Consider the following 21,375-nt stretch of genomic DNA (forward strand, 5'->3'; position numbering starts at 1 on the left):
ATATGGCAAGGGCGCCTAGCACAACCACGAACATTGCTTAGCTGTGTGCGGCACTGCCCCCCCCCCTCCACCGTTTACACCCCAAGTCATATTTTCGTAGTGCTTAGGTGAAGCCCTGCAGAGATAACTTCACCATCACTGTCACCATGCCTTCGTGCTGCCGGAACTCATCCACTACCTAGCCGTCTTGCTGGATCAAGAAGGCATGGACGTCACCGAGCTGAACGTGTTTTGAACGCCGAGGTGTCGTACGTTCGGTACTCGATTAGTTGGATCGGGAAGAAGTTCGACTACATCAACCGCATTGTCAAAGGCTTCCGCTTACGGTCTACGAGGGTACGTAGACACACTCTCCCCCTCATTGCTATGCATCTCCATGGATAGATCTTGCATGTGCGTAGAATTATTTTTGTTTTCCCATGCAACGTTTCCCAACAGTGGCATCCGAGCCAGGTCTATGCGTAGATGATATGCATGAGTAGAACACAAAGAGTTGTGGGTGGTGATAGTCATACTGCTTATCGCCAACGTCTTATTTTGATTCGGTGGTATTGTGGGATGAAGCGGCCGGGACAGACCTTACATGTCCACGCACATGAGACCGGTTCCACCGACTGACATGCAACTTGTTGTGCATAAAGGTGGCTGGCGGGTGTCTGTTTCTCCTACTTTAGTTGAATTGAATTTGACTACAGCCGGTCCTTGAAGAATGTTAAAACAACAAACTTGATAAATCACCGTTGTGGTTTTTGTGTAGGTAAGAACGGTTCTGGCTAGAAGCCCGTCACAGCCACATAAAACTTGCAACAACAAAGTAGAAGATGTCTAACTTGTTTTTGCAGGGCATGTTGTGAGGTGATATGGTCAAAATGTGATGTGATATATTTTGATGTATGAGATGATCATGTTTTGTAATATCGACAACCGACAAGAGCCATAGGGTTGTCTCTTTATTGTATGAAGTGCAAACGCCATGTAATTGCTTTACTTTATCACTACGTGTTAGCAATAGTTGTAGAAGCAATACACTACAAAAAAAATTACACTTCCGTGATGATACGTGTTTGTCACGGTAGGTCACGTTTTCTGTCATGCATGTACATCCATGACGATTTTATGACAGAATCAAGATAATCATACCTATGCTGTCGTAGAACTGTTCCATGGCATTACCAAAATTATCATCATGGAAGTGTCTACTTACATGACGATAAATCACGCGTCATAGAAATGCTTTCGTCAAGGGTAACCGACATGTGGCATCCATCATAACGGGTCACCATTAAGTTATCGGGTTCCAGTTTGGATCAGATAACCTGTTAACAGCCCCGACCAATGGGGATTTTCCATGTGTAAAATTCTCATTCACCGGAGGATCCACATGTCGGCTCAGCGTTGGGAAAGATGTCATCCACTCATAGTACGAGAGGCGCCTATGGTACGTCAGCACGTGGAAAGGCCCAAAAGTGGCCCATTCCGGTGAAAAAGGCCACCCCAGTAAAAATTAGCAGGCCAGCCCATAAAAGGCCTACTTGTGTCAGGTCCATTTAAGCCAACGACCCATACAAGATGTGCCAATTCGGCCCGTCAATGGCCCGTTAATGATTTGACACCATTGCAGCCCATCGTTTGTTCGAGCTCATTAATAGCCCGCTATATAATTGGGTCCAATATCGGCAAAATGTGCTTTCGGCCTGTTAACGGCCCATTCAAGGGATGTGCCAATTTTCAGGATGTACGTCTTTCAGCCTTTTAGCGACACATTTAAGTGTTGGGCCAATTTTTGGGCTGGTGTGTCTTTCAGCTTGTTAACGGCCCATAAATGAGTTGGGCCATTTGCAGTCGGACCTGAGTTTTAGCCTTTTAATGGCCCATGCTCTTCATGATCCAATACCAGGCCAATTTCTCTTTCGGCCCACTTAAGGTCCACAACACAGTTGGGCCATATACAGTACGACCTGACTTTCGGCCTCTTAGCGGCCCATGCTCTTCATGGTCCAGTACGAGCCCACTGTCTCTCTCGGCCTACTAAAGGCCCACGGTATAGTTCGGCCATATGTAGCCCGACCTTAGTATCAGCCTGTTAATGGCCCATGAAATCAAATGGGCCCACCTGTTGCCCGCTTCGATGTCAGCCTGTTAACGACCCAGGAGGTAACAGGGCTGAGCATTACTTTCGGCCTAGTAACGGTCCATTAACTTAATGGGCCCACTAAAGTTCAAACATGTCTATCGGCCCAATTAGATAATTTGAGCCCATTACTACAAGCAATTATGCACAGGACCAAAACCGATCAATCAAAGGCCTAGGAGAATTTTGGCCCCTGCGAGCCCATTAGGGAAGCCCATTAAGGGTAGTGTGTTGCTTCCTTCATATACGACCCACAACTATTCATGCTAACTAATAATTTCACTGCTTTTTTAGCTTCCTAGCGACGAGTTGGTTGGAATGCGAGGCGCGCTAAGCAAAGGTAGGGCATATAGGGAAAACATTGTAAATACAACATATATTACAGGAAATTACATCCACTGGGCAATCAAAGATTGATGCCAGTGCAAATAAATGAACAGAACCTAACGATCTACAACGGCACAATCTGCAACCTCGACGCGAATGATGCCCATAAGCATGTGAGCAAGTTCTTCCTTCTTTGCTACACTGTCTCTGAAACGATTGATTAGTTGTTGTTGTGCAAGAATGTGCACCTCTGATTCCTCCATGATTTCCATCATTGCTTCAGCCAGTAATTGGTTCACAAACATACATTTTTTCCCTTGCATTCGAGACGGAGGAAAATTAATAGATTCATATGGCAATTTTGGCAGGCTTGTATTATTGATAGTGGATAGTGTCTCGACCACTTTATCATAACATAAATTAGGAGGGGAACCGAACAGATTAATCAAGAGTTATTGCCATATTACCGGGCCTAGATTTATTGGAAAGAAACAATGGGGTTGCCTTGCTGTTTTCTGAGTTTGTCTTCTTATCTTTAGTAGCCTGTACCAAATTAACACACTAGCATTGTTATCATTGGCCAGATCAAATAATAGGAAAGCAACATTGACACAACTAACGCTTGGGCAACCATACCATACCAGCTTACACCAAATTAACATAATATGGCACAGCTATCATCAGCCAGGTAAGGTAATATGAAAGCAACATTGACACAATGAATGAATGAGAAACCAGAGCAGCACTACAATTCAGTAATGTGCATGATATGAGATAGTACACTCATGCAGTTTAGTATGCAAAACTACCAGGCAGTTTTCCTTACAAAAATCAACATTGTCGCCTATAATTATTCATTTTGCTACAACTAAATTTAGATTAGATAAAGGTTGGATTCACACCGATTAACAAAATACATGCTGATGTAAAAATATAGTAATATACATTAGGTACTTACATCAGCATTGGAGCACAGAGAATTCCTGCAAAATACCTTTGAAAGGATCGAGAAGAGGTGTCTAGAGGGGGGTGAATAGACTCTAAGCAAGAAAAGTTGCAGTTTTTGATTTCTTTAAGTTGAAGTGGAGTTTTGGCACAAGTTTAACATTCACAATATATATCAAGCAAGCATGCAAATAGTATATGAGTAGCAGAAAGTAAAGCATGCAAATTGCAAGAATGTAAAGGGTGGGATTGGAGTGTGCAAACGCAGTTTGGAGACACGGAGATTTTTGAGCCGTGGTTCCGATAGGTGGTGCTATCATACATCCACGTTGATGGAGACTTCAACCCACGAAGGGTAATGGTTGCGCGAGTCCACAGAGGGCTCCACCCATGAAGGGTCCACGAAGAAGCAACCTTGTCTATCCCACCATGGCCGTCGCCCACGAAGGACTTGCCTCACTAGGGTAGATCTTCACAAAGTAGGCGACACCACTCTTGATGGAGGACTATCATTTGAAGCACAAGATCTCCTTGCCCTTACAAACTCCTTGGTTCAACTCCACAATCTTGATGGAGGCTCCCATGTGACACCTAGACAATCTAGGAGACACCACTCTCCAAGAAGTAACAAATGGTGTGTTGATGATGAACTCCTTGCTCTTGTGCTTCAAATGATAGTCTCCCCAACACTCAACTCTCTCTCACGGGATTTGGATTTGGTGGAAAGAAGATTTGAGTGGAAAGCAACTTGGGGAAGGCTAGAGATCAAGATTTATGTGGTAGGAATGGAATATCTTGGTCTCAACACATGAGTAGGTGGTTCTCTCTCAGAAAATGAATGCTGGAAGTGTGGGCACATTCTGATGGCGCTCTCCACAAATGAAGAGTCAGTGGAGGGGTATATATAGCCTCCACACAAAATCTAACCGTTACACACAACTTACCAAACTCGGTGGGACCGAATTGTTAAACTCGGTTGGACCGATTTTGTAAATAATGTGACCATTAGGATTTTCGGTGGGACCGATATGTCAACTCGGTGGTACCGATATGGTTAGGGTTAGGGCATAACGTAATCTCGATGAGATCTATTACACAAACTCGGTGAGACCAATTTTGGTAATAGACACATAGAGAGTTGGTCAGGCAAACTCGGTGGGACTGATTCGCTCATCTCGGTTAGACCAAAACGTTACAAAAAGGGAGCCAGTGAGTTTGCATTGCAATCTCGGTAGGACCAATCGCTAATCTTGGTTTGACCTAAATGTTGTGAAGGACAACAGAGAGATTACAATCCCATCTTGGTGAGACCGAGATCCCTATCGGTGAGACCGAAAAGACTAGGGTTTGTGGCAGTGGCTATGTGAAGAGAACTCTGTGGCGCCAGATAGAAAGATTCGGTAAGTCCGAGTTTGACTTTTGGTTTGGGACATGTGTGGATGTGAAAAAGTGGATGTGGGATTTGGAGCATATCACTAAGCACTTTGAGCAAGCAAGCCATTAAGCAACACCTCATCCCCTCTTAATAGTATTGGCTTTCCTATGGACTCAATGTGATCTTGGATCACTAAAATAGAAAATGTTGAGTCTTGTGCTTTGAGCTTGAGCCAATCCTTTGTCCTTAGCATGTTGAAGGGGTTCCACATCTCTAGTCCATGCCACTCCATTGTTGAACTTATCTGAAACATACTAGGTAAAAGTATTAGTCCAACAAGAGATATGTTGACATTAATTACCAAAATCACCCAGGGAGCACTTATGCTTTCAATCTCCCCCTTTTTGGTAATTCATGACAACATACATCAAAGCTTTAGATAAAGATATAGAGAATAACAAGTAAAGCTTTGGAAAGACATGTAACATGCATAGGCTCCCCCTACATGTATGCAATCATGTAAATATGAAATGCAGGAGCATGTGAATGCATAAGCATGAAAGAGTAAGCAATGTGTTACATGTATCTTGGCTATATACATTAGAGCAAATGGTGTGAATATAGGAAATGTACCTTCATGCTCATGTGTCCTTCTTGCAAACAGTATGTACATCAGCAAAAAATCCTCATATACATGACTATGATGCATATACTTACCTTCTGGTCTTGAGTTGACTTAGGAAGGAATGAACCTGCGTAAACAAGGTTAGCTAACACAGATACACCTACTAGCCAGAGCAAACAAAGAAAACTACAAGAGAACCAAGACTGGGATGACATGTAGAGTGTGAGTACTGAGTACTCCATTGGATATAGACATGTCCCCAAAGGTAAAGATGTGCAATGAATTCAAGGATTTCCTTCCCTTAGATGTCTTGCTCCCCCTGAATCTAGCATGGGATACTGGGAGAAGATAGGGAACCGAAAATCAGAGCAAAGAAAGGAAACAGAGCTAATGCAAACAATCAAATATGAACATGTCTTTCCCCTCTTAAAGACATGTGACTTCTTTCCTCTTGAACACTAAGCATCTGGGGTCTCTCTCTCTCTAAGTATTTTCTCCCCCTATAGAAATGATTAAGCTTTGATGTGATCTCTCTCTCTCCCCCTTTGACATCAATTTCCGAGAAGGGTCCATCTGGATTTTTGTCACAAATGGGTTTGGTCCTTGAGTCACAGAACAAAGCAGCAAGTCGAATGTGATGCTGGTAAAGGACAAGAATCATTGAGTGGAGCTGGATCAAAAAGAATGCAGGAGAAGCTGTTTTTCCTGTAGTGAAGTCGGTGGCACCGAGTTGTGTGCTTTGGTTGCACCGAAGGATTTCGGTTGGACCGAAGGCAATAGACCGGTGTGACCGAGTTCATCGCAGAGAAAACACGTGTCACCTCAGCTCACTAGACAAGTAAGATCTCACAAGGATTTGCAAGGAATAAACTGAAAGATTTGCAAGGAATTGGATGCGGGAAATGCAGAACAAAAAGAAATAGAAAAAGAAATCTAGATGAAGTTTTTTTTGAAAGGGGAAACAAATATGCATGAGACAAATGCAAGAGCACAAAAAAGAACACAAGAGAACTTCATCTAAGATTGGTCGGCGACAAAGTCACCTATATTAGAGTATATTGACTTAGGAGTCAAGTGAGATCACTTGATCATAGGTCATACTCATCGTTTAAGCTCAAAATTGGGTTACCATTTTTTGTTTAAGCATCTTGATGTATTCACATCTTGTTGAGTTGCTTTGACTCATGTCTTGGAGTAAAGCTTCTCTTAGATGGAATAACATACCTTGGGTGGTGGTGTTGATCGTGATCATGTAGTTGAACTTGTGTAGGATTCTCAATGTTGATGTAGCTCATCAAGAGTTGGGAGCACCACTTGGAATTTGAGTTCATCTACCTACATGGGTTAGATTTGCAAGGAAAAGCACTGGTGTATCCAAAATGACAATCATGAAACTTAATATAGAATTTTTCAAAGGATATGTTTGAATGGTTTCGTGCTTCCTTGTCTTCAACCACCATTGTGTAGAGACTTGGTGATGTAGAGATTGCTCAAGATGTGAGTGAGTTGCAATCTCATAGATTTTAGATTCATCCAAGTACCTACAAGGGTTAGATAACATGCAAGGTGCAAATATATCCAAGACATAAGATTATCATTATAAGAGAACTATCAAGGATTAGTCATAGGCTCATGTCTTGCATGTATCCAAATGGAGTTTCTACTCTAAGTGTGAAGCATCAATGATGTGCAATTCACCTCTCAACCTGAAAACACTTTCTCATCAAGTGGTTTAGTGAATATATCCGCCAATTGCTTGTCGGTATAAACATGCTTAAGGTTAGTATCACCCTTAGCAACGTGATCTCGAATGAAATGATGATGAACTTCAATATGCTTAGTTCGAGAGTGTTTCATAGGATTGTGAGCAATCTTGAGAGAACTTTCATTGTCACAAAGCAATGGAACATGTTTCACATATATCCCATAATCTTTAAGAGTTTGGGTCATCCAAAGTAATTGAGCACAACATGAACCAGCGGCAATGTATTCCGCTTCGGCCGTGGATAAGGATACCGAGTTTTGTTTCTTGGAGGACCAAGACACAAGAGATCTACCAAGAAATTGACAAGTACCCGAAGTGGACATTCTATCAACCTTGTCACCGGCATAGTCCGCGTCGGAGTAGCCAACAAGATTAAAAGAGGCCCTCTTTGGATACCAAATGCCAAAGTTTGGTGTATGGATTAAGCATCTCACTATCCTTTTCATGGCCTTAAGATGACATTCTTTAGGGGCCTCTTGATATCATGCACACATGCACACACTTAGCATAATATCGGGACGTGAAGCACATAGATATAACAATGAACCAATCATGGAGCGGTAAAACTTTTGATCAACCGGTTCACCATCTTTGGTCAAATCAAGATGTCCACTAGTAGGCATGGGTGTAGTCATACCTTTGCATTCTTGCATATTAAACATCTTGAATAAGTCCTTGGTCTACTTCGTTTGAGAGACAAAGGTACCTTCCTTAGTTTGCTTGATTTGCAAACCAAGAAAGAATTTGAGTTCACTCATCATCGACATCTCAAACTTCTCCGACATTAGCTTTCCAAACTTCTCACTAAAATGAGGGTTAGTCGAACCAAATATAATATCATCAACATAGATTTGGCACACAAATAGTTCTCCATTAACCCTTTTAGTAAAAAGAGTAGAATCAATTTTTCCAATTTCAAAGCCTTTTTCAATAAGGAACTTGGTCAAGCATTTGTACCACGCTTTAGGAGCTTGTTTAAGACCATAAAGAGCTTTGTGAAGTTTGTAAACATGATTAGGTTTCTTAGGATTGAAAAAGCCTGGAGGTTGCTAAACATAAACTTCCTCCTCTATTTCACCATTTATAAAAGCACGTTTAATGTCCATTTGGTACAAGGTGATATCATGGTGATTAGCATAGGCAAGTAAGATGCGAATGGACTCAAGTCTAGCAACGGGGGCATATGTCTCACCATAGTCCATACCTTCGACTTGAGTGTAGCCTTGGGAGACGAGACGTGCTTTGCTGCGCACTAATTGTCCATCTTCATCTTGCTTATTGCAAAACACCCATTTGGTACCAATGAAGTTGTGGTTGTTGTCGGGCTTCTCAACCAATGTCCAAACATGATTTCTCTCAAAGTTGTGTAGCTCTTCATGCATGGCGTTTATCCAATCCGGATCTTCCAATGCTTCTTCAACCTTCATAGGTTCAATGCTAGAGATGAATGAATAATGTTCACAAAAGTTAGCCAAATGAGTTTTAGAGCGAGTGATTCTCCCTGTTTGGATATCATTGTAGATTTGCTCGACGGGATGGTCTTTGGCAACTCTTGCTCAAACTCGTGAAAGCTTTTTCTTGGATCTTGGTGGAAATCTTCTTCATCTTGCTCTTCTTCTTGGCCTTCTTCATAGTTCATATTGTCGTTCTCTTGTTGTGGTGGAGAAGGAGGTTGTTGAGGTTCATCTTGGTGTACTTCCTCGTTTTCTTCGTCTTGGTGTGTCCCACTTGTGGATGCTTCCGTATCAACTCTTGGTTCACCTTGTTGTGAGGTGGAAGCTTCTACTTGGACGGACAAAGTACTCTCCTTCACCTCCGTTGGACGAATCTTGCCAATAGACAAGTCTTGGATTGCTTCCGAAGGGTCTTTGTCTCCTACATCAATTGGCAATTGCTCTACTTGCGAGCCATTAGATTCATCAAACTTCACATCTACCGTCTCTTCAACCTTTCGGGTGAAATTATTGTAGACATGGAAAGTGTGAGAGTTTGAGCCATAACCAAGTACGAAACCTTCATGAGATTTAGGAGCAAATTTAGAATGATGATGCTTATCAAGAATGTAGCACTTTGAGCCGAATACTCGAAAGTATCCAACTTGGGGTTTGTTACCGGTGAGGAGCTCGTATGCCATCTTGCCGAGTAGCTTGTGAAGATACAAGCGATTTGTTGCATGAAAAGCTGTCTCAACCGCTTCCGCCCAAAAGTGCTTTGGCGTCTTGTACTCATCAAGCATCGTTCTCGCCATTTCGATGAGCATCCGGTTCTTCCTATCAACAACTCCATTTTGCTGAGGTGTGTATGTAGCTGAGAACTCATGTGAAATCCCTTCTTCATGAAGAAAGGTGTCCGCATTTGCGTTCTTGAACTCGGTTCTGTTGTCGCTGCGAACCATCTTGATCTTCACTTCAAATTGAGTTTGGGCCTTCCTAGAGAAGTTTTTTAAGATCTTTTGGACCTGCGATTTATCATCGAGAAAGAACACCCACATAAATCTTTAAAAATCATCAACTATAACTAGGCCAAAAGAATTTCCACCGAGACTTTTGTAAGCATTGGGACCGAAGAGATCCATGTGAAGTAGCTCGAGCGGCTTCCTTGTGATCATGATAATTTTCACGGGATGCCTTCCTCCAACCTGTTTACCTGCTTGACAAGCGCTGCAAAGTCTATCCTTATCAAATATGACATCGTTAACGCCAAGGATATGATTTCCTTTAATAAGCTTTTCAAGGTTTCGCATGCCCACATGACCTAACCGTCTATGCCATAACCAGCCTTTAGAGGATTTAGCAATTAAGCAAGTTCTAGGTTGAGCCTTTTTAGTGAAATCCACAATGTAAAGATCACCTCTATGTATACTAGTAAAGACCATTTTATAATTATCTCTACGAAACACTTGGCAATCTACTTCAATAAATAGGACATTGAAACCAAAATCAGCAAGTCTAGATACTGAAAGTAAATCGTATCCAAGAGATTCAACGAGCATGACATTTTGTATGGATCTATCATGTGAGATGGCCACCTTACCGAGGCCAACCACCTTACCCTTTGAGTTATCACCAAAAGTGACATACTTTCGAGGGCCGTTATTTTCAGCAAGCTCACGAAACATATCTTTATCTCCAGTCATGTGATCGGTACATCCACTATCAAGAACCCATTCCTTTCCTCCTGCCATATATCCCCGAAGATTTGCCATAAGACCAAAGCGTCTCATTGCATCATCAAGATCAAAGTCACTATCATCCTCCTCATCATAGTATCCATGTTCAACATCGTCATGTGATGGATCAATTCCTAGAGAGGGTGATTCGTTAGAATGAGTTTGACAGTGATCTTCTTTATTAATTTTAATAGCTTCGGAAATAATATCACTAATAATTCCAACATCTCCTTTGGCACGCATAATGTTTGTAAGCTCAAATAGACAATCACCAAACTTAGGATCATTGGAATTCATCTTACTCAAGGCAATAGACTTATGGAGAATTTCATCTAGATGTTTCAAGGAATAATTTGGAAAACGTTTCTCAAGAAATTTCCATATGGTGTAGGCACACTTAAGAGTAGGCAAGGAAGCTATCAAGTTTCTAGGCAAACCTCTAGTGATAGGATTAATAGTTCTAAGATTGTGAATCATGTCAATTGACTCATCAAGAGTAGGATGCATAGGATCAACATGAGGTGCACAAGGGCTAGTAATGTACTTGTTCAAATGATATTCATTGAAAATCACAAGCATCTCATTTTTCCACTCATGAAAGTACTCTCCATCAAGTATAGGCACTCTATGTCTAAGACTCCCCAAAGTAGACTCATCCATCTTCCTCCAATGGTGTTTAAACCAAAGAAATGGAGATCAAAGCTCTGATACAATTTGAAAGGATCGAGAAGAGGTGTCTAGAGGGGGGTGAATAGACTCTAAGCAAGAAAAGTTGCAGTTTTTAATTTCTTTAAGTTGAAGTGGAGTTTTGGCACAAGCTTAACATTCACAACACATATCAAGCAAGCATGCAAAGAGTATATGAGCAGCGGAAAGTAAAGCATGCAAATTGCAAGAATGTAAAGGGATGGGATTGGAGTGTGCAAACGCAATTTGGAGACATGGAGATTTTTGAGTCGTGGTTCCGATAGGTGGTGCTATCGTACATCCACGTTGATGGAGACTTCAACCCACGAAGGCTAATAGTTGCGCGAGTCCACGAAGGGCTCCACCCACGAAGGGTCCACGAAGAAGCAACCTTGTTTATCACACCATGGCCGTCACCCACGAAGGATTTGCCTCACTAGGGTAGATCTTCACAAAGTAGGCGATCTTTTTGCCCTTACAAACTCCTTAGTTCAACTCCACAATCTTGACGGAGGCTCCCAAGTGACACCTAGCCATTCTAGGAGATACCACTCTCCAAGAAGTAACAAATGGTGTGTTGATGATGAACTCCTTGCTCTTGTGGTTCAAATGATAGTCTCCCCAACACTCGACTCTCTCTCACAGGATTTCGATTTGGTGGAAAGAAGATTTGAGTGGAAAGCAACTGGGGGAAGGCTAGGGATCAAGATTTATGTGGTAGGAATGGAATATCTTGGTCTCAACACATGAGTAGGTGCTTCTCTCTCAAAAAATGAATGCTGGAAATGTAGGCATGTTCTGATGGCTCTCTCCATGAATGAAGAGTGGGTGGAGGGGTATATATAGCCTCCATACAAAATCTAACCGTTACACACAACATACAAAACTCGGTGGGACCAAATCGTGAAACTCGGCCGGACCGATTTAGTAAATAATGTGACCGTTAGGATTTTCGGTGGGACCGATATGGTTAGGGTTAAGGCATAATGTAATCTCGGTGAGACCGATTACACAAACTCGGTGAGACCGATTTTGGTAATAGACACACAGAGAGTTGGTCAGGCAAACTCGATGGGACCGATTCACTCATCTCGGTTAGACCGAAACGTTACGAAAAGGGAGCTAGTGAGTTTGCCTTGCAATCTCGGTAGGACCAATCGCTAATCTCGGTTTAACCGAAATGTTGCGAAGGACAACAAAGAGATTACAATCCCATCTCGGTGAGACCGAGATCCCTATGGGTGAGACTGAAAAGACTAGGGTTTGTGGCAGTGGCTATGTCAAGAGAACTCGGTGGCGCCGGATAGAAAGATCCGGTAAGGCCGAGTTTGACTTTTGATTTGGGACATGTGTGGATGTGAGAAAGTGGCTGAGGGCTTTGGAGCATATCACTAAGCACTTTGAGCAAGCAAGTCGTTAAGCAACACCTCATCCCCTCTTAATAGTATTGGCTTTCCTATGGACTGAATGTGATCTTGGATCACTAAAATAGAAAATGTAGAGTCTTGTGCTTTGAGCTTGAGCCAATCCTTTGTCCTTAGCATCTTGAAGGCGTCCCACATCCTCTAGTCCATGCCACTCCATTGTTGAACTTATCTGAAACATACTAGGTAAAGTATTAGTCCAACAAGAGATATGTTGACATTAATTACCAAAATCACCCAGGGAGCACTTGTGCTTTCAACTTTCCTCAAATACGATCCTAGTGCAGAATGTCTTCTATCCATTAAGGTTATTTTCCAAAAGAGAGATGGGTAAGAAACATGTAGAAAATATGATCAGAATGCTATAAAATTTCATGATGCGAGGATACGCACACACTTCTTAGAATGGAGTTGACATATTTTTGCTGGAGTGGAGCAGACTAGTTCTCTGGCCATTGGAATTTGCTTATTATCAGTAGGAGTTGGGTTTCTCTGTGCTGGAGCAGTATCTATGAAAACTGGAGTTGGCTTACTATCTCCTGGCATTTGGATCTTTTGCAAAGACCTTGTTTGTAACCGTTCAGATTCTAACATAGCTGTCATCCCCTTGCATGCCTTATATAGAAGAATGGTGCTTCAACTATAAAACATGCAACATCAGATAGATGGAATAGGTACTAAAGAATAGAAAGGCATGACATATTGACATGTATTCCCTCCATTCGAAAATAAATGGATGGATCTAGGATTATTTTAGTTCTAGATACATCCATTTTTATCCATTTCCTGCGACATGTTATCTGGATGGAGGGAGTATGATGTACGAGCTAGGGATACGATAGGAAAATAGAGTAAAAAACACTAGTTGCATGTAAAATTGTATGCTAGCAGAATACATACAGAAAAACACTAAGCCAACAAATGTGTGTATGATTGGGAAACTAAGATGGCATTGCAACAGACCACTAGAACAACTCTTCAATGTAAACAAAAATATGGTATGCTAGACAGATGAAGTACATACTGATGAATGATAATGCATAAGATATTCAGAAGCATGATGTCCAAACTAAGAAGATGGTGTTGCAATAGAGTAGAATGACAGTACTTGAATTTGTAAACATGTTATCATGAATGGAATAGGTACTAAAAACAGGAAGGCATGACATATTTACATGCATGATCAGCAGGCTAAGCACATGGAATTGCAACAGAGTAGATGCACTCCAGGACATTATATGCATGTTGTACCCATATCACGGGCCAAGTAAGAGCAAGGACCTTCTGGGGGTGAATAGGATTCATCATATTTCTGCAAGTCTTCTGAAGAACTGCCTTTACATGTTCCACATATTGGGAGTACGGTACTCCTTGCCCTACGGTGGCGCGTCTGTCACAAGCTTCTGAGCATCCATCTTGCCCCAGTGCACCTTTGCGCGAGCAAGGGCCCGACGGGCACCTTCAATACAAGCGGAGTGCTTGATGACTTCAACCCATGGACACGCATCCACCAGCCGCTGCACCAGGCCGAAGTAGCTCCTAGGCATGGCCTCCTTCGGCCACAGCCGAACAATGAGGCCCTTCATGGCCTGTTTGGCCGCCTTGTGGAGCTCGACCAGCTGCTTCAGCTGGTCGCTAAGGGGCACCGGATGTCCGGCCTCAGCATACTGAGACCAGAAGACCTTCTCCGTCGAGCTCCCCTCCTCGGCCCGGTAGAACGCGGCAGCATCGGACACGCTGCGAGGAAGATCTGCGAACGCTCCTGGAGAGCTCCGAATTCGGGTAAGCAACAGGTAATTAACACTCACATGCTTACTTTGCATGAAAAATGCCTTACCCGCTGCAATTTTCTTCAACGCCTCAATTTCTTGGAGGGCCTTGTAGGCTTCGGCCTTAGCGGCTTTGGCACTCTCAAGAGCCGTTGCAAGCTCAGACTCTCGAGTCTTCGAGTCACGCTCCAGGCTCTCATGTTTTTTCACGAGATCCTGGAGCTCTTGCTGTACCTCCGCCACCCGTGCCTCCTGCTTCTCTCGCTCGGTGCGCTCCGCGGCCACATTACGTTCGGCCGCGGCCACCGCCTCCTTCAGGGTAGGCGCCTCGTTAGTGGCCCCTGCAATACCCACGTTATCCTTGTCATTCTTCTTGCAACCAAAATCGTTTTCTGTAAGGTACAATTTTACTAAGGTGTTACTCACCTTCCTTGTCCTCGAGCTGCTTCTTGGCACGGCTGAGCTTGTTCTCGGACCGCTTGAGGCTTTGCTTCAAAGTATTGACCTCCGCAGTCAGTGCGGCAGAGGTCAGCAGCGCAGCCTGCAATCCCATATTGACATATTTTTTATGACTCTTGCGTATATCTTTTTAGATCCTCAGTCCGGCTTTTCTTTCCGAACACCGAAGCGAGCATCAGGGGCTACTGTCTATGCGGTACTATTTTACATATATTAAAATTCTTACCTCAAAGCCTGTTAGAAGGCTGCTGCAGGCTTCGGTCAGCCCGCTCTTAGCGAGCTGAACCTTCCGAATCACCGCACTCATAATAGTGCGGTGTTCCTCTTCGACGGAGGCGCCATTGAGTGCCTCCAGCAAGCTATCCGGCGCCTCCGGTTGGATGGAGGCTGCCGGCGTCACGGTCTTGCCCTTCTTACGAAGGGGCCGCCCGCCGGACTCCGGAGCCACTATGGGTTCCGGGGCCGAGTCCGGTGCAAAGTCCGGGAGGTTGTCCTGCGACACCTCCGGGGCCTCCTCCTCCTGGTGGGTCCTTTCCTGGGATCCCACCTCGGCATCATCCGCATCACGGGGGGTGGAGGCGGACGGAAGAGAATCCATATCCGACGCACCTAAGGACCCGCTCGATGAAGCGGGAAGATCATCCTTGGGCGGACTGTAGGGTTGTATGCGGCATTAGAAAGACATTGCGTGGCAAAAAAGAAAAACCATGAAGTTATTTGGGAGTCCGGATACTTACGATCTCGCCAGGGGCTTGGCCCTTGGAGGCCAGTCCTCGTCGTCATCGCTGGCGTTGGCAGAGCAGTCCGGGGAAAGAGTTTTTCCCTTCTTGGACCCTTCGGCCTCCCTCGTTGGGGAGGCCTTTCTTTTCTTCCCTCCCCCCGCTGGGGGAGAGGCTTTCTTCTTCTCCTCCTCGCCTTTGTGAGAAGAGTCGGCCTTGGAGTCATCATCCGATAACACCTGAAAACGGGAACTCTTCTGAGTCCCCGTGGCCTTCTTCTTGGCATTCTTCTCCGGCACCACGTGGGGTGCCGGAGCCAGCAGCCCCGTTAAGCGGGCGTCCGCTGGGTCCTCTGGCAATGGGGCCGGACAGATAGTCTGCTCGGCCTTCGCCAGCCAGTCCTGTCAAAGGAGAGGGAGTTTAGACCCCTCATAGAGTCAAACTATGAAAAACAAGCGTCCCGTAAAGGACAAAATCACTTAACTCATCAGCCGGACGCTGCGAGCTGAATCCGCAATCTTCGGTAGTGGATGCGGGAGCCTCGGCGCCCTTGAGCAGCACCTTCCAGACATCTTCGTACGTGGTGTCGAAGAGCCCGCTCAAAGTCTGGTGCTGCGCCGGATCGAACTCCCACATATTGAAGCCCCGTCGTTGGCACGGGAGAATCCGGTGGATGAGCATGACCTGGACTACGTTGACAAGCTTGAGCTTCTTGTCCACTAGCTTTTGGACGCCGGCTTGGAGTCCGGTCAGCTCCTCCGAATCACCCCATGTCCGTCCGCTCTCTTTCCAGGAGGTGAGCCGTGTGGGGATGCCAGATCTGAATTCGGGGGCCGCTGCCCATTCAGGGTCACACGGCTCGGTAATGTAGAACCACCCCGATTGCCACCCCTTAATGGTTTCCATGAAAGTGCCCTCAAGCCAAGTAACGTTGGACATCCTGCCCACCATGGCGCCTCCGCACTCCGCTTGGCTTCCCTTCACAACCTTCGGCTTGACACTGAAGGTCTTGAGCCACAAGCCGAAGTGGGGCTGGATGCAGAGGAAGGCCTCACACACGACGATAAACGCCGAGATGTTGAGGATGAAATTCGGGGCCAGATCATGGAAATCCAAGTCGTAGTAGAACTTGAGCCCCCGGACAAAGGGATGGAGTGGGAAGCCCAGTCCGCGGAGGAAATGGGGAAGGAATACCACCGTCTCATGGGGCCTAGGGGTGGGGATGAGCTCTACTCGTCGGGGAGCCGATGCGCGATGTTGCTGGATAAATATCCGGCGCTGCGCAGCTTCCGGATGTGCCCCTCCGTGACGGAGGAGGCCAACCACTTGCCTCCCGCTCCGGACATAGTTGGAGAAGGTTGAGGTGAGATGTGCGGACTTGGGCGCTGGATCTCGAGTTCGCGGAGATGGATAAGCCAAGGAGGAAGAAGGCGCAGGTGAAAGGGTTGGATCTTTATCCCCTTATATGGGCGGACAAAAACATGTGTCCCCAGCGGCCTGATAAAACTCGCTTATCTCCCAAGCGCCGCAATCAATGACACGGTTGGGTTACCCACGTCCGTATTGATGGGAATCCCGGGATAAGGGGAACACGATCTCTGCTTCGACAAGACGTGCCAAGGAAACCGCTTCGGTAAACGCGCTGAGGTGGTACAATAAAAACAATTCGAGTAAAGGCTTGGTAGTGGTGTGACATCACGCCACGAAATACGTCAGCAGATTGAACTTGTGTAAATGTTATTCTCTCTATGGTGGTATGTGGAATTTATTTTGTAGAGACGGACACTATCCTGGTGTTCACAATCTTCTATAAATTATTCGGAGGAGGAAGCCGCCTTGCAATGCCGAAGACAATATGCGCGCCGGACTCGTCATCATTGAAGCCTGGTTCAGGGGCTACTGAGGGAGTCCTGGACTAGGGGGTGTCCGGATAGCCGAAGTATCATCATCGGCCGGACTCCAAGACTATGAAGATACAAGATTGAAGACTTTGTCCCGTGTCCGGATGGGACTTTCCTTGGCGTGGAAGGCAAGCTTGGCGATACGGATATGTAGATCTCCTACCATTGTAACCGACTCTGTGTAACCCTAGCCCTCTCCAGTGTCTATATAAACTGAATGGCTTTAGTCCGTAGGACGAACAACAATCATACCATAGGCTAGCTTCTAGGGTTTAGCCTCCTTGATCTCGTGGTAGATCTACTCTTGTAACACACATCATCAATATTAATCAAGTAGGACATAGGGTTTTACCTCCATCAAGAGGGCCTGAACCTGGGTAAAACATTGTGTCCCTTGTCTCCTGTTACCATCCGCCTAGACGCATAGTTCGGGATCCCCTACCCGAGATCCGCCGGTTTTGACACCGACAATGGGCGCGAGCGATTTCGGGCGATGAGGGCATGTTTTGAAATAGTGAGTGCGAGCGATTTTGGGTGAGGAGGGTGTGTTTTGAAATAGTCGGTGCAAGCGATTGCCAGTGAGGAGAGGGTGGTTTGCCGCTCATGGTTTATGAATTATTCGGCACATGTCATTGTGGCCAAGGAGAAGGCACACTTCCATGAAGTTACGAACCTACCCTCGATGTACAACGGGCCAATTGATGCGTGTCCCACATAGGCTTCGCGTCTCCCATTTATTTGCTTGGGCGAATTCCACCGACTAGAGGGTGTTTAGCGGTTCGTTCAAATTTTGGGAGAACGAGCATCCACGTCTACCTTGCCAAGTCGATTCATACCAAATTTGAAATATTAGCTTGCCACTTCTTTTTTAGATGGAGACATGATGCCCGGGACTAATGGGTTTTTACATGCTCGTGGAGAACGATTTACTATATGACAAATAGTTGACCCACTCAATAACGGGAATCAAACCCAAAATGAAATATCTCGATTCAATGAAATAGCTCGTTCACCAGGTCAAAATGGTGAACTAAATCCGAAATTGAACAGCTCAATCGAGTAGCATGTTGTACGGTATTATAGTACTCCATGAACATGTTGAAAGTCAAATTAACGAACTTATTTGATACGCATATCTCCGTTCATGTGTGGATTGCAGACAACATGTTCTCCAATTTAAATATTTGAATGCAAGTTTATATCGAAACATGGTTTATATCAGTCTTTTATGCATAAAACGCGACCTCCCCCTCTCCCAGACTGCTGCTCTCTCTCTCTCTCTCTCTCTCTCTCTCGCCGACAATCTTCAATTCTATCACACGCATCCCAACACAAACCTTGTTGGTCTGTCACCCTCTCTCTCTCTCTCTCTCTTTGTGTGTGTGTGTGGGGGGGGGGTCTTTCTAGTTCGCATGCACACTCCATGTATAGGTCTCTCTCACACACTATGTATGATTCTATAGTCCAAGCTAAATATCTTGGGTGCACTCATCATACACACACAAACTCCCTGGCTCGTTGCCCAGAACTCTCTCACGCACCACTCTACCGTCTCGAAGCTCTTCTCTCCCTCTTTCTCAAACTCTCCATCTCCCTGGGTCACACATACACATGCGTATCTCACTCGCACTCGATAGACCCATCTAAAACTCTCTCAATCCATCGTTCTCTCTCCATATCACACACACACACAATATCATGCCTAGCCAAGTATGATGGTCTATCACACAATTGTAGGTACACGCAGTCCCCCTATATGTATATGACTAGCTAATTCTTAGTCTCCATCACAAACATGTGCATGGTCTATCTCAATTTCTCTCGGGGCATCTTTCTATCGCACACGCACCTCGTCCCTTGATATCCCACCCATAGAGTCCCCTCACGATCTCGAGGGGGTCTCTATCACAAACACACCCTCTCTCCTTCCCCATGCGTCCATCTTCTCCATGCGTCCCTCTCGACCTTTGTACCTTGTTGGCCAGACCTCTATTGGACATGTGCTATAGGGGTATCTCTCTCCATTGCAAACAATCATGCACTAGCTATCTTCGTGTATCTCCTCACCTCGCTTTTCTATCTCGGAAATGCATGCGTGATATGTTTGCATAAGAAACAAACACACACTCTCTCTCTCTCTCTAATTTATCGTTTGTTGTCCCTTTCTCTTTCACATACATACTCTTTTTGCACACTCACTCATTCTCCTTCACACGCACTTGATCTCTCTCGACTTAGGCACTCTCTTCGGTCCACAGCATATATATTTATTGAAAAGTAAAACATCACAAAGTTTGACCATGTACATGGAGAAAAACATTTACATCTATAACGACAAACATATATCATTAGATTCATCATGAGATGTAGTTTGGTTTGATGTATCTTTGGTATTGTAGATATAAATAATATTTCCTTTAACCTGGTCAAAGTTTCCAAAGTTCGACTTAAAAAAAATTATATGCACTGCATTATCGAGCGGATGGAATATCTCTTTCCCCCTCTCAGCTATCTGACGCACCACTTGGCCATATCGGGGCTCCTCTATCTCTCTCAAACTTTACATCTCACTGGTTCACACATACACATATCTTGCTCGCGCTACATAGACCCATGTAACACTCTCTGCACTTGTTCTCTCTGTATGTGACACGCACCCCCCCTAAGTACCATAATCCCTCACTCCATCATAGGCGCACAGACTCCCCCCTAAGTATGACTATCTCTCACTAGCCATCAGGAACACACGTATTGTCTCCTTCCATCCATACGTCTATCTCGATATCTCTCGGGCTATCTTCTATCGCGCACACACCATGTCACTCGATCTCCCACCCATGTAGTCCCATCACGATCTGCAGGTGATCTATTTGTCACAAACATACACTCTCTCCTCCCCATATCTACATTTTCTCCACACGTCTCTCTTGACCTCTCTCCCTTGTTTGTCAAACCTCCCTTTGCCATGTGCTAGGGGTCTCTCTCGGTTGCAAACAACCACACACTATCTCCTCACCTTGCTACCGCTGTCGAAGATGCATGTGTGATATGTTTGCATAAGACACACACACTTTTTCTCTACTTTATCGTTTGTTGTCAATGTCTCTTTCACACACGCACACACACTTTTTCAGTCACTCTTTCTATTTTACTCTCTCTCTCTCTCTCTCTCTCTCTCTCTAGTTAGGTACTCTCTCACATCCATAAGCATATGGATGTTTTCAAAAGTCAAACATCAGAAAAGTTTGACTAGGTATATGTGGAGAAAAACATTTACATCTGGAACGATCATTGGATTCATCACAACATGTACTTACTTCATACTATCATTTATCTTTGGTATTGTAGATATAAGTAATTTCTTTATAAACTTGGTCAAAGTTTCAAAAGTTTGACTTAAAAAAATGTAGGCACTACATTATCAAACGGAGGGAGTAGCTCTTTCTTTCTCTCTACTATTTCTCACGGGTATCCCCTCTCACTCGAACTCTCTATACTGAGGGATTATACGGTCACTGTGTCAGCGTATTGCTCCATATATTGTTTAATTGACCGATCAACCAGTCCACATGCTGCCTTGTCCGCTCGTGCTCTCTATCTTCATGTGCTGGCCCATGTGGTAGTGGGTGAAAATAAGTAAACTAGAGGCCCATATGACACGCGGTGAAGTAAACAAAGTTGAAACCAATCAGGGTAGCACCATGAATGCTAGTAAATTGAGGGAACACTTCTTCCGCGTGAAGGACGCTTGTTGGTGTCAACACCGGCGGATCTCGGGTAGGGGGTCCCGAACTGTGCGTCTATGTCTAATGGTAACAGGAGGCAGGGGACACGATGTTTTACCCAGGTTCGGGCCTTCTCGATGGAGGTAATACCCTACTTCTTGCTTGATTGATCTTGATGATATGAGTATTACAAGAGTTGATCTACCACGAGATCATAGAGGCTAAACCCTAGAAGCTAGCCTATGATTATGATTATTGTTGTCCTACGGACTAAACCCTCCGGTTTATATATCCACCGGAGGGGGCTAGGGTTACACAGAGTCGGTTACAAAGAGGGAGATCTACATATCCGAA

Source organism: Triticum dicoccoides, chromosome 2B (genome assembly GCF_002162155.2).
Source record: "Triticum dicoccoides isolate Atlit2015 ecotype Zavitan chromosome 2B, WEW_v2.0, whole genome shotgun sequence".
In the NCBI taxonomy this organism is placed as follows: Eukaryota; Viridiplantae; Streptophyta; class Magnoliopsida; order Poales; family Poaceae; genus Triticum; species Triticum dicoccoides.